At 41.2% G+C, this 13,240-nt stretch overlaps 1 protein-coding gene across 1 annotated transcript in view; it reads left to right on the forward strand.

The window, feature by feature from the left end:
* The first annotated feature begins 1,972 nt into the window (after positions 1–1,972).
* The window catches only part of WASF3 (WASP family member 3), a 118,959-nt gene continuing 107,691 nt past the window's right edge, over positions 1,973–13,240 (forward strand). Inside the window, exon 1 of the mRNA XM_040448084.1 lies at positions 1,973–1,999. The gene's annotated coding sequence lies outside the window, so the exon portion shown is untranslated. The remainder of the gene's footprint in view (positions 2,000–13,240) is intronic.

The following is a 13,240-nucleotide window of genomic DNA, read 5'->3' on the forward strand; positions in this document are numbered from 1 at the left end:
TGGTTATAGTTTCTGTTATTTGATTCATAGATATTAATACTTTTTTTTGCATTGTGAAATAATAGCTTTTAGCATTCATCCGCTTGAATACTTTTTGTCTTAACTTTTATCTTGTCTGGTATGATTGCCCCCTAATTGCTGCCATTTGCCTGATAAGTTTTTGTGCATCGCTTTATTTTTAGCCTTTTCGAATCTTGCATCTTAAATCTGTCTTCTTGTTACTACGGGACAGGGTTGGCCTTTGCTCTCTGAGGAAGTTTGAAAATCTTTTAAGTAGGGAAGTTTAGTTCATTCACATGAATTGTTATAACTGAGATACTTGTTTTCACCTCTATTGTTATCTATGATACAGTTACCGTGTGTGTGGAACTTACTGTGTTCACTCATTATTACGTGTATTTTCCTTGAGCTTGATAAAGACAACTTCGTATCTAGGAAGGAATACATTTTTGTTCTAGCCTTTACTTTTCAATTATGTACCTGTATAGTACACCCTCCCCCTTTTTAACCGTTTTAACCCATTTTACTCTCTTGTATGTCATCTTGACGTGGCTTCTTTTGATTTTCACCTGTCACCAATACAGTAGTGATTTTATTGTTTTTTTCTTTCTCTTTTACCTCCCCATTTTACTCACTTACTTAACTTATTTATAGTGTGTGTGCTCGCTCGCAAGCCGGGGAGGGACAGAGGGAGAGAGGGAATCTTAAGAAGCTCCATGGTCAGTATGGAGCCCTACTTGGGGCTCGATCCCATGACTGAGATCACGATCTGAGCCGAAACCAAGAGTCAAGACGCTTAACCGAGTGAGCCACGCAGGCACTCCTTCCCATTATTTTTGTTGCAATTTTCTGCTTTGTCACAACGTAGGTTTATATACTTCTATCCGTGACCCTAGTCTTGTTTTTAGTTTTAGTTCTGCCGTTGAATACACAGACTGGGCACTTCTTCATCAGTCCTCTTCAGTTATCCAGTTACCGGTGGGAGATTCTGCCCTGTGTGAATGGAGGTCTCAGTTCTTGGCTTCCCCAGGAGAAGATTTATGTGCGGACCCACACTTGCCCTGGACTAAAGGTGGCCAGACGGAAAGTAGCAAGCACGAAGCAGTTTATTAAGGACAGTACATCCTCAAGGTGGGAGAGTGGGCAGGCCCAGAAGTGGCAGCTGCCGGGGTTAGAGGGGACATTTCTTTCTGTGTTTGCATAGGTCATGGGTCACAGCTAGGGCCATCTCCCACTGAGGGCTGAGGTTGCTTCCAGTCATCTACGGGACTACTCCCACAGGTTAGGAAGGGGAGCTTTTGGCCCTGTACACACACGGTTCTTGCCAGAATTGTCATGGCCATCTCCCCCAGGGGGTGGGGGTTGAAACCACAGTGTAAATATATTAAAATGAATCTACAGGTTACCCTGGGACAGAGGTTGAAGAGGAGAGCCATGTTTTACATCTGTGGCTCTTGGTGTATCAGCCCTGTGTGTTGGAAGCCACAAAGTAAGGGGGAACCTGGGTGGCTCAGTCGGTTGAGCCTGACTCCAGCTCAGGTAATGATCTCAGGGTTCGTGAGTTTGAGTCCCACATGAGGTTCACGGCTGTCAGCTCAGGGCCAGCTTCAGATCCTGTTTCCCTCTCTCTGCCCCTACCCCACTCATATCCTCTCTCTCTCTCTCTCTCTCTCTCAAAAAATGAATAAACATTTAAAAAAAAAGCCACAAAGTCAGGATGTTGTGCCCTCGGGCTTCTTATGTGTCTCCTGTGTATCACTGCCTTTGCCTCTTACTCATGTCTGACTGCCTGTTCCATTCCTTGGTTAGATGGAGTTCAATGTCTAGTGCATCCATTGACTATAATGGATTAACTTCTCTCCCGTGCATGTAGAAGTGTGTTAGTTTTGTGTCTTTGGGAGAACTGAGAAGATAGTCACGCTGATCATTCTGTGTCTTTGATTCAGATGATGAGCCTGAGTTGAGAAGGGTGATTGGAATCCTCAGGATGCGTGCCTGTGTAAGCATTTTTTGAGTTCTTGCTTGTTCGAGTGTTTTTCATGGTCCTGATAGTTGAAGGACAGCTTGGCTGGATATAAAAACCTATGTTTCGCTAAGTTTTCAGGCTGATGCAGGGCTCCATCTCACAACCGTGAGATCATGACCTGAGCCAAAATCAAGAGTCGGATGCTTAACCAACTGAGCCACCCAGGTGCCGTCCCTCTTTCAGTATTTTAAATATCTTTTCCCAGAGTCTTGACTCTTCGTACACTGGAATACGTGTGTCTTCAATTACATGATGTTTGACCTTCTTTGCCTGTTTTCTGTTTCATTCACTCTCTGCATACTCATTTCTTTATCTTTTTCTTTTGGTTGTTTTCTCACTTTTTCTTAATGCCTTTTATTAAATTTTCATTTGAAGTTAATTTCCTTTGGGAAATTAATTTGGGAAATTTGGGAAATTAATTTGCTTTTCATTTAATCTTCTGCAACAGGATTTTTTTCTTCTATTTCTTTCCCAGTTAAGTTCAGCTTGCTTTTGTTTCAGTTTCTTTTTCAGTCCATTTTCATTCTCAGCTTCTGTATTAGATTCACATGTGCTTGTTTGAGGGTAGTCAGTTCGGTTTTGAGTGTCATACTAGAGTTTTCTTTGGTTTCACAGATGCTTTGGGGGAGAAGTTTTGTTAGTGAAATGCTTTGATTTACATTTTCTGTTTTCTTCTAGCAGTTTTGTGTGGGTATGGACTTCATTTGCGTTTTCGAATCCCTGTTTATTTTGTGAGTAGGTTTCTTGGTTGGAGAGCACTCTTTCCAGTTGTTCCCCAAAGTTCTTTTAATGATGTCAGTTTTGATGGGTGGGTGGTTTGTCTTATTTTTGCTTTCATTTCTGCAGTTTCTTAATTTTCCTCTTTTTTCTTTCTTTCCCCTTTCTGCCATGTCTCCAAGACGTGCCAGTCTCTCTAAATAACTGACCCTTCTTCACAAACGTTGCTTCTCCAAGGCTGCGACTTCTAGTTCCACTCACTTTCAAGCCCCTCTCTTGCAGCCAGTTCTGTGAACTACCAAGTCTTGATCTGTGTTCAGTGATGTAGCACTTTTTCTTCCCCCAGGGGGTTGAGGGTCATTTAGGTCTTCCACATGTCTCTACTCTGTTTTATATAACCTTTCATCTCTCCAGCCTTGTTCTCTCCAGCCGTAGGCTTTCAGTGGTGTAGGATGGAAGCTCTGTTGGAATGCAGTTTATCTATTTACAGGTTATTTGAAGGCTGTTGTATTCTGCTTCCTATCCATGCATGAAGGCATGGCTCATATGTGGATATTTTTGCTCTTATGGATGTTTCGGAAAGAGGATGTATGGGGAGATTTGGAATCAGGGTGGCCAAACTCTTGCAAGCCTGGAAGTCCTGCCAGACCAGCATAATCTTAACATCAAATATTGTCAAGGAATAAATTATAGGACAGTCTCATTCATGAACATACTTGCAAAAATCCTTAAACGTAACAATGAGATCTACCAGTGTAAAAGGGTAATATGAGCGTTTTGTATTTATTCTAGAATGCAAGGTTGGCTTAATGCTCAAAATCAAATGTATCTCATCATATTAATGAAGGAAAAAAACTATTATAATCATTATGAGATGCAGAAAGCACTCAAATTTAATATTTGTTCATGTTGAAAAACTCTTAAGCAAACTAGGAAAGAATGATCTCAGGAAGAGTATCTACAAGGAAACTTACAGCAAAGGTCATATTAATGGTGTTCAGTGATGAAACGCTTATCTTCTGAAATTGGGAATGAAATAAGAATGCTTGTCCTTAACCACATTTATTCACCATTATGCTGTAGGTTATGGCCAATGCAGTAAGAAAAGAAAAGTAAAAGGATAAGAATTAGAAGGAAAAAAACAATTGAATATATGTAGGTAGTACGATTGGTCTATATAGTATTGTATATAGAAACATCCAAGAGAATCTACACATAAGTTATTAGACTTTAGAAGTGTATTTAGCATGGTTGTTGAATTCTCTATAGCAATTGGAAAATGAAATTAACAAAGACATTGTTTTGGCATTAAAGATCCCAATATATAGGAGTAGAAGTAGCGAGAAATTTATAATACCATTGTGCAGGAAACTATAAAATATTTAGAGAATTTAACGGAAAGGTAAGGAAAGGGGGACTATATCATGTTCATGAAATGAAAGCCTTAATATTACGGAGATGTCAGTCCTCTCTAAATCAATACATGGATTCTGTTCAACCTTAGACCATAGCCTGGAAAATTTGGGGAGGAATGGAAATTGACTATTTGTGTCTAAAATTTATGTGGAAAAATAGAGGGCCACGAGTTTCAAGACATTCTTGAAGAACAACAAATCCCTGGCCTTATCAGATACGTAGAGTTATTATAAAGCTATAGGATTCAAGCACTGTGGTATTAATACGTGTTAGCGTAGGCAAACACGATTAATGAAGTGGAGTAGAAAGCCCTAAAACAGGCCCAGACATTTATAGATGTCTGATTATGTTAAGTGCAAAACAGTCTGGAAAGAATGGTTTTTTTTGATAAAAATTGTTGTGTGATTGCTTAGATGGATGTCCCTAATTGACATTTGACCCCTATCCTGTATCATACTCAGAGATCAATTCCACACAGACTACAGGTCTACAGGTAAAAAATAATATAGAAAATCCTCATGGCCTATGAGCAGGAGAACCTTTCTTCAACAGGACACAGAAGGCCCTGACTATAAATAAACAGATGCTAAGTTGAACTGAGTATTAAGAACTTCTGTTGATTAAAGTGTACCATTGAGATTTAAAAAGTAGTCCATAGGCTGAAAAAGAATGTTTGAATCACACGTAAACTGACATGTCTCCTACCTCGAAAATTTGAAGAGTTGGCAGAGATGAGTAAGAGAGCCAGATAACCTAATAGATCAATGGGCAAGAGACTTGAACTTGCACTTTTCCAGAAGATGTACAAATAGCCAATGAAGATACGAAAAGAAGTTTAAACTCAGTAGTCGGGAAGTGCAGAATAAATAATACTGAGACATCACCACAGTCTTCAGATGGGCTAACGTTGAAAAGACTGGCAGTCTGTAGCGTGGAGCCACCGGAATGCATATCCCAACTGATGGGAGTGGAAATTGGTACATATGCGTTGAAGAGCTGTTGGGGGTTGTACCGAAGTTGAAGGTACACATTCCTCGTGAACCAGTATCTGTCTTCTACATATACGCTCCATAGCTATGCGTGCATGATTGCACCAAGATACGTGTATGGTGGTGTGCATAGAAGCATTATTTGTAATACCCCATTTGGATACATCCCACGTGTTCGTCAGTAGCACAACGATTATGTAAAGTGTGGTGGATTCATCCACCACCCAGTGATAGAAGTGAAAAAATTGAAGCTGTGTGCGACAGCAGTAATAGTCTCATAAATTTGACATTGAGTGAAAAGATGCTAGACATAGCAGAATCCAAACCGTATGCTTTTGCTAAATACAGTTATAAAGGGGTGTCAGGAACAGGGGAAGTGATTATCTTTGGGGAAGAAGAAGGGGTTCTAAGTGAGAGAGGCACCATGGGTACTTCTGAGGGTGCTGGCATTGCTTTATTTCATGATCTTGATGGTGGTTCCCTGGATTTGTCCACTTTGCATTAATCCTTCAAGCTGCAGTTTCTTGAATAGCTAGATTTATCCTACATACGTCACGTTTACACTAGGGTTTGGGTATAGATTTCCTTCACAGCTCATGTTTGGTTTTGATTCAGTTCACTTCTAAGTGTTCATCTTTTCGTCGAAAATCAATGTGGGTTTTGAGCCAGCTCTCTCCCCCTCCCCCTGTCTATTTTTTCTAGCGCAAGTCTGCCTCTCTGAATATGTTTCCTCAGTGTAGAATGGGACCTCGGGGAGTCTCCAGCACCTTTTTAGGGGTCACTGAGGTCGCACTTATTTTCAAAATTATGCTGAAACATAATTTGCCCTTTTTACTCTCGTTATTTCAGAGCAGACAATAGGGTTTTTCAGAGGCTGCATGACAGAGCTAACAGTTACTTGAAAAGACTATTAAAAACTCCTCTTTCCAACTAGATATCTGCGTAAGACTGAACCGTCTCCATACACTGCAGCCAAAACAACGTGTTACAGTAGAGTGAATTCAGAAAGCAGATATGAAAATCCAGCTGCCTTCTCTTAAGCCACATGTTAAAGAAACTCGTAAAAAGACAATGGTGCCAATGGTTTTTTGTTTTGAGAAATACAGTTATTTTTTAAGATAACGTTTGTTCACACATAATGAATTTATTTTGTCCTTTTCAGTGCTTTTTTTTTTTTGAGAGAGAGAGAGAGAGAGAGAGAGAGGGGCGCCTGGGTGGCGCAGTCGGTTGGGCGTCCGACTTCAGCCAGGTCACGATCTCGCGGTCCATGAGTTCGAGCCCCGCGTCGGGCTCTGGGCTGATGGCTCAGAGCCTGGAGCCTGTTTCCGATTCTGTTTCCCTCTCTCTCTGCCCCTCCCCCGTTCATGCTCTGTCTCTCTGTCCCAAAAATAAATAAACGTTGAGAGAGAGAGAGAGAGAGGGAGAGAGAGAGAGAAAATCTTAAGCAGGCTTCATGCCCAGCACGGAGCCCAGTGTGAGGTTCTGTTTCATGACTGTGAGATCTTGCTTGACTTGAGCCGAAATCAAGAGTTGGGCGCTTAACTGACTGAGCCACCCAGGCACCCCAGCGTTTTATTTAAAACGTTTTTCTCATAATTTCTAATATGGTAAATATTGATACATACAACTCATGAACAATTACAATTTGGGGTTTCAGATGGTAAGAGGTCCTGAACAAAAATTTTAGAGGATTATTGCTTCATACAGCAGTGGTTCACCCAGGGAGTTTTAAAGATACTCATGCCTGTGTCCTGGTCCCATAAATTGTGATTTAATTGGGCCTGGGGTGTTGCATAGGTTTGAAATTTCTAAATGACCTCTAGAGGATTCTGCCGTGTACACAAGCTTGGGAATTCTATTGATTTATAGTTTGGAATGGTGGTATATTGTATGCTTATGTGACTTCTGCTCTTGAGGTCTTGAAAAAGAGATAAGGTGCTGGACCCCAGATTTGTACAAAAACCTTACATTGGGGGTCTTAATTTCATTTCTGGTTGTTGCTGTTATATAGAAAAACAATCGATTTTTCAGAAAACAATTAAAAAAAATTTTTTTTAACATTTATTTATTTTTGAGACAGAGACAGAGCATGAGCAGGGGAGGGGCAGAGAGAGAGAGGGAGACATAGAATCTGAAACAGGCTCCGGGCTCTGAGCTGTCAGCACAGAGCCGGACACGGGGCTCGAACTCATGGGCCGTGAGATCATGACCTGAGCTGAAGTCGGACACTTAACCGACTGAGCCACCCAGGCGCCCCCAGAAAATAATTTTTTACTGTGAAGGATTGGTATTGCTTTGATACCTTAAATAGTCACGTGTGAAGCCATTTGACCCTGAGCTTTTCTTTGTGGGAAGAGTTTTAATTATTAATCCAGTCTGTTAACTTGCTACGACCTAATTCAGCTTTTCTCTTTCTTTTTTAGTTACTTTTGTTAACTTACAGGTTTCCAGGAACTTTCCTTTTCATCTGAGTTGTCCAGTTTGGTGGTGTACATTTGTTGGTTATTCCTTTATAATTGGTTGGTGGTAATTGATGTTTTCTTATTTCATAACTGATTTTGTGCTCTACTCTCTTTTTATCTTGGTCAGTTTCAGGGTTTCAGGGTTTGTCAGTTTTGTTGATCTGCTTCCATCTAGGTAGGATTTAACCTCAAAATCGTTTAAAAAATGATAATTATCTGATGTCTGTGATTAGACTGTGGAATTTTAGGATGATGGTTGTCTGGGATTGTTTTTTGAACATGAAATGGATACGTAGTCCCTGTAAAAACAACAAGAGAGAAACTAGATTAAAATACATAAGTAGAGGTGCCTGGGTGCTCAGCTGGTTGAGCATCCGACCCTTGATTTTGGCTCAAGTCATGATCCCCGGGTGTTTGGATCTGTCTCTGTGTGGGGCTCTTTGACTCTGTCCCTCTGCCCTTCTCCCCTGCTCTCTCTCTCTCTCTCTCTTTTTTTTTTTAATTTTTTTTTTAACGTTTATTTATTTTTGAGACAGAGAGAGACAGAGCATGAACAGGGGAGGGGCAGAGAGAGAGGGAGACACAGAATCTGAAACAGGCTCCAGGCTCTGAGCTGTCAGCACAGAGCCCGACGTGGGGCTCGAACTCATGGACCGTGAGATCATGACCTGAGCCAAAGTCGGATGCTTAACTGACCGAGCCACCCAGGCGCCCCTCTCTCTCTCTCTTAAAAAAAAAAAAAAGTAGTAGTAAGTAGTAGTAGTAAGGTGTCTAAGCTAGAGAAAGGGGAAGGATACTGATGATTGATTATAAGTAAGTTATTTAATTATAATCCTTATTTTTTTTGCTTACTTTTTATTGGGTCATTTCGGGTGGTAGACAAATGAAATTCAAATATTTCAGTGTTCCATGGATTAAATAAGTGAGTAATCTGGGTCCGGACAAGTGTCGAATTGAAGTGCCAATGACAGAAAATAAGGTTGAAAATAACATTTCTCCTCTACTGAGGAGACATTTCTGTTTGGGTTATTTTGCACATATAACATAATCTCACATATATTGTCTCCTTGCCTGTTTTACCATTATTTATTTATGTATTTTTGGTCTCTGTGAATTTCTGATAAAAACAAAGGAAAAAAAGAAAAACGTAGACCATCTTGCAGTTCCCCCTCCGACCTCCCGTGCAGTGATGTATAGACATGATATGTACCCTTGCAGTGACCCTTTTCTACCAGGGGGTGACATTCCTCATGGTTCGTGTGAACCTTGATTATGCATGGTCATCAGAAATGAATGAACTGGTAACGCAAAGGAATGGATGAATCCAGAAAAAATGAACCACATCATGCTGAAAAACAGACGATTTCCAGACTGACTGCGTTTCTGAAACCTCAGATGTCGAACATTGGAGATGCCTGCATTTCCGGGAATTTCTTACTGTGTATTTTTGGCTTTCTAGTATATAAGATTTCATTAAAAAATAGCCTCTTAAACTTTTCCTTTTAGAAGAGTATTGGGGCAGATCCATTAATATGAATGTGTCTAGAAGCGGGCTTTTTCAGAGTTTCTGTAGCATGGCATGGGTTAAAAGTATGTGCACTTTCCATTTCTGTCGGGAACATTGGAAAGAATCTCCGTGAATGGAGTTACTCTCTCAATGGGCTTTGTATAAAACTGGCCAAGCATTAGATTCATATTCTTTCATAGGTCCAATTAGCATTCAAATATTATTTCTGAAGTGTTGGATTTAATATATTTTAGAGCTTCTTGACCCTCGCCCCCCAACTTTCCCCTCCCCCCCCAATTTTCTAATTACAGCCTCAAATTATTTGTAGTAATTTTTAGAATTTCTTTTCTTGATGATGGCATTTGTTTTTACGGCAGTGATGGTTAATGAAACCCTTCCTTCTCTGGAGGAATGGAATATGATTTCCTAAATTGAGTAGAATTTGATTTATCCTAGTCTTCTGATTGAAGTGCTAAAATAAATCAGAAGATTCAGCAAATTTAACTTGAAGTTCCCTGAATTTTTGAAGTGGTAGGCATACGAATGATTAACTAGAGAAAGCAAATTTTTGGAAAGTTGAATGAATAGAAGCCCAGAGTGCTCTGAGTTGACCAGAGCATTTTGATCGGTTTCCCTTCCCTTTCCCCCAGATGCAGAAATGATAAATGCTACATCTTAAGGTTGTATTTTACTGCTTTCTTTCTGGTTCTAGAGTCCCACCGAAGTTAATCTAGCATAGTTTTGTAACTTTTTTTAGGCACCGTTATTTTCTTGCTGCTGTATGTAAGTTTCTTCGGTTAGCTTCAGTTTTCTTAATTTGCTGTTTTTCCTTCCCAGTGAGGTTTCCTACATGTATGTGTATATTTAATAGCTTTATCATCCAGAGTTTCACTTTGGCTGGTAATTGTTCCTTTGGGAAGGAAAGTAAGGGGGAAACTTCATAAATTCACATGGTGATAGAAGGAAGCAGTAGGACACGAGTTAGCTGTAAATGTCAGAGAAGGATGGGGAGTAGTCACGAGTGACAAGTTAGCGTGGAGAAATCAGTCGGCACCCTTCCGCTCTCGTTCCAAACAGACTCATTCCCTTTGCAGCTGCTTGGTGTTCTAATGAGAAGTTCCTGTTAACCTAAAAGAATTAAAACAGCCAATTATTCTACCAGCAAAATGGGTTTATCCGGGGATAGTGGAGAGCTGCAGTCTGAGACGTGCAATCTGTGGCAGGCCAGTCCCCCAGACGAAGGAGAGGAATGTTAATTTATTGAGAAGGAGGAGGAAGTTGGGAGGGGTTGTTGGGAACAGAAAGCCCCTCGGAGAGAAGCAAGAGTTCAGGGTGACAACGGTTTCTCTTTGGCCGACTTGCAGGCTTAGCACATTCCTCGTAGGAGATGCCGTGTCCCATCTTTTCCCGTTGGGACCTGTAATTGACACTGCTTCCTGTAATTGATGTTGAGTGGGCCAGGCTCCCCTTTCTGGCCTCCCTGGTCCTTTTTAGTGAGGTTTTCCTTCGCTCATTTTCACATTACAGAACCACTGCTCTTGTGGGTAAGGGGTCCCAAGTTGTCATGTTTTCAGTGGAAGATAATCAGTTTCTTGGCTTTTTGTTTTTAATTATCTTGTACTAGAGATTCTTTGACAGTCGTTTGCTACAAATTGGGCTTTGGTTTCGGAAGAACACAGGGGGGCTGTTTGGGATATTGAGGAGGAAGGGATATGTACTGGTACTTTGGGATAGGATGTTAGCAGGTGTGGATTGAAATATGTTTGCTTTCGGGACTTCGAATCAGGAGTAAAGGCAGTTTCCGTGAGTGTTTGGCAGGTTTGTGGCTGTAGACATTGAGTTCTTTAGTATCTCAGATTTCCCTTTGCAAGTCCTTCGACCAAATTTGTTTCGCCTGTAGCGGATGTACAGGGTTTAGGGTCTGCCTTCCGCACTTGTTTCATTTCTAGCTCACGTGATGCTTCTAGTCTTTTTTTTTTTTTTTTTTTTTTAACTGACTTCCATCATCTGTTGTCTTTTTGAACAGGGGGATGTACATAAACGCAATCATGTATAGATGGTTCCTGACTAGACCTACCCCTTTGTAGGTTTCAGGCTCAGGACTGATGACTGATGGCCTCTGAGACCGGCTGAGACAGAATTGTAAGCCAGTGGAGCAGGGGCTCTGGGGGCAGACTCGTTGGGTTCAAATCTTGGCTTTGCCATTTCTTAGCAGCGTGGTTTCTGGGGCACTTGCCAACTTCGGGGAGCCTTGCTCCTCTCATCTATAAAACAGTAACTACCCCATAGAGTTGTAAGGAGTAAAGGAGAGCATGTAAATAATAAATAAAGGGTTGAGAGTGATGTACCAAGAATAGAAACCTGCCCGGCAGCCGGCAGAATAGAGGATGACAGAAAGAGTAAGAACATTCTTGAGAAAGTTTCAGACCTGCGTGTGCAGCATTGACCACACTTTTGAAGAGAGGGACACAACCACCTAGGTGTCCTTTTTAGCTATTGGAAGTAATAGGGGAGAATTATGAGGGGATAATTTGTCAACCAGAAAGGTGATGACAGGCCTCTTTGTGGATGTTTAGAACAGGGCAGGAGGAAATTAACGCCGAGTTAGTGATTTGGGGTCTTGGTGCGAAGAGAGTGACAACTGCGGTGTTGTGGTTTGGGCGGAGTTAGTGTGGATAACTTGTCACCAGTTCTCGTAAGACTGCATGCTTGTCTAGTGATTTATGGTGTTAAGGGTCTTTACGATCCGGTGGAATTTGATGAGTACACTCAGAAGGTAGCTTATTGTTCAGATGATTCTCGTTTGCATGGGGGCAAGTTCCAGAGGCACTGGGGAGCAAGCAAGGATGAGAAAAAGTCCAGTGATTTTCCTTCGATGGGCGAGAGAGAAAGATTCACATGGTCAGTGAGTGAATGCACCAGGCCTGTAGAGAATTCCTGATATGAGCGCGGGGCTCTTTCTCCTATAGATCAGGGTGGTGGCTGTCTGTGCCCAAAATGGGAGCGCTGAAATATACAGAATAGTTCACAGGGGAGGTGAGGTGGAAGCTGGACCCCAGGGGTCCTTCAACCTGAGCGGGAACTGTTTTTTGCTGGATGTATCTTCGTAGAAAATTCCTTACCCTATTAAAAAAAAATGTTTACTTTTTAAATTACTAATTGATTATAGTCTTTGTTTTTGTTGTTTCTTTAGACAGTTTCTCAGAAGAGTGTCCCCCTGAACACATGGTACCGTGGGGTTGGGGCTGTGTTTTTTTCATTTGTTAATTCATTTAAAAAAAAATTTTTTTTTTTTAGTGTTTGTTTATTTCTGACAGAGAGAGCGACAGAGCATGAGTGCGGGAGGGGCAGAGAGGGAGGGCGACACAGAATCCGAAGCTCCAGGCTCCGAGCTGTGAGCACAGAGCCCCACGCGGGGCTCGAACTCATGGATGGTGAGATCATGACCTGAGCCGAAGTCGGACGCTCAACCGACTGAGCCACCCAGGCGCCCCTAATTAATTCATTTAAAAAAAAAAGTTTCTTAATAATTTTTGAATGAGCCCGATGTTTTTATTTTTCTTTATTTTGCTTGTTTTACTTCAGGTTTTTAAGTTCCACATATGAATGAGAACATATCGTATTTGTCTTTCTCTGACTGACTTATTTTGCTTCTGCTCTCTAGCTCCATCCATGTTGTTGCCCATGGCAAAATTTCCTTCTTTTCGCGGTTGAGTAATATTCCATCACACACACACACACACCCCACTTCGTCTTTATCCATTCAGCTATCGATGGACACTTGGGATGCTTCCATAATTTGGCTACTACAAATAATGCTGCAATAAACATAGGGGTGCATGTATCTCTTTGAATTAGTGTTTTTGTAATTTTTTGGTAAATACCCAGTAGTGCAATTGCTGGGTCCTAGTGTAGTTCTATTTTTATTTTTTTGAGGAACCTCCATAGTGTTTTCCACAATGGCTGTTTGTGTTCCCACCAACGGGCCCGAGGGTTCCTTTTTTTCTACATCCTCACCAACACCTTTTGTTTCTTGTGTTGTTGATTTTAGGCAGTCTGGCAGGTGTGAGGTGATACCTCTTTGTAGTTTTGATTTGCATTTCCTTGAAGATGAGTGATGTTG

Source organism: Herpailurus yagouaroundi, unplaced genomic scaffold (assembly GCF_014898765.1).
Source record: "Herpailurus yagouaroundi ecotype Mexico unplaced genomic scaffold, PumYag 197, whole genome shotgun sequence".
NCBI classification, from domain to species: Eukaryota; Metazoa; Chordata; class Mammalia; order Carnivora; family Felidae; genus Herpailurus; species Herpailurus yagouaroundi.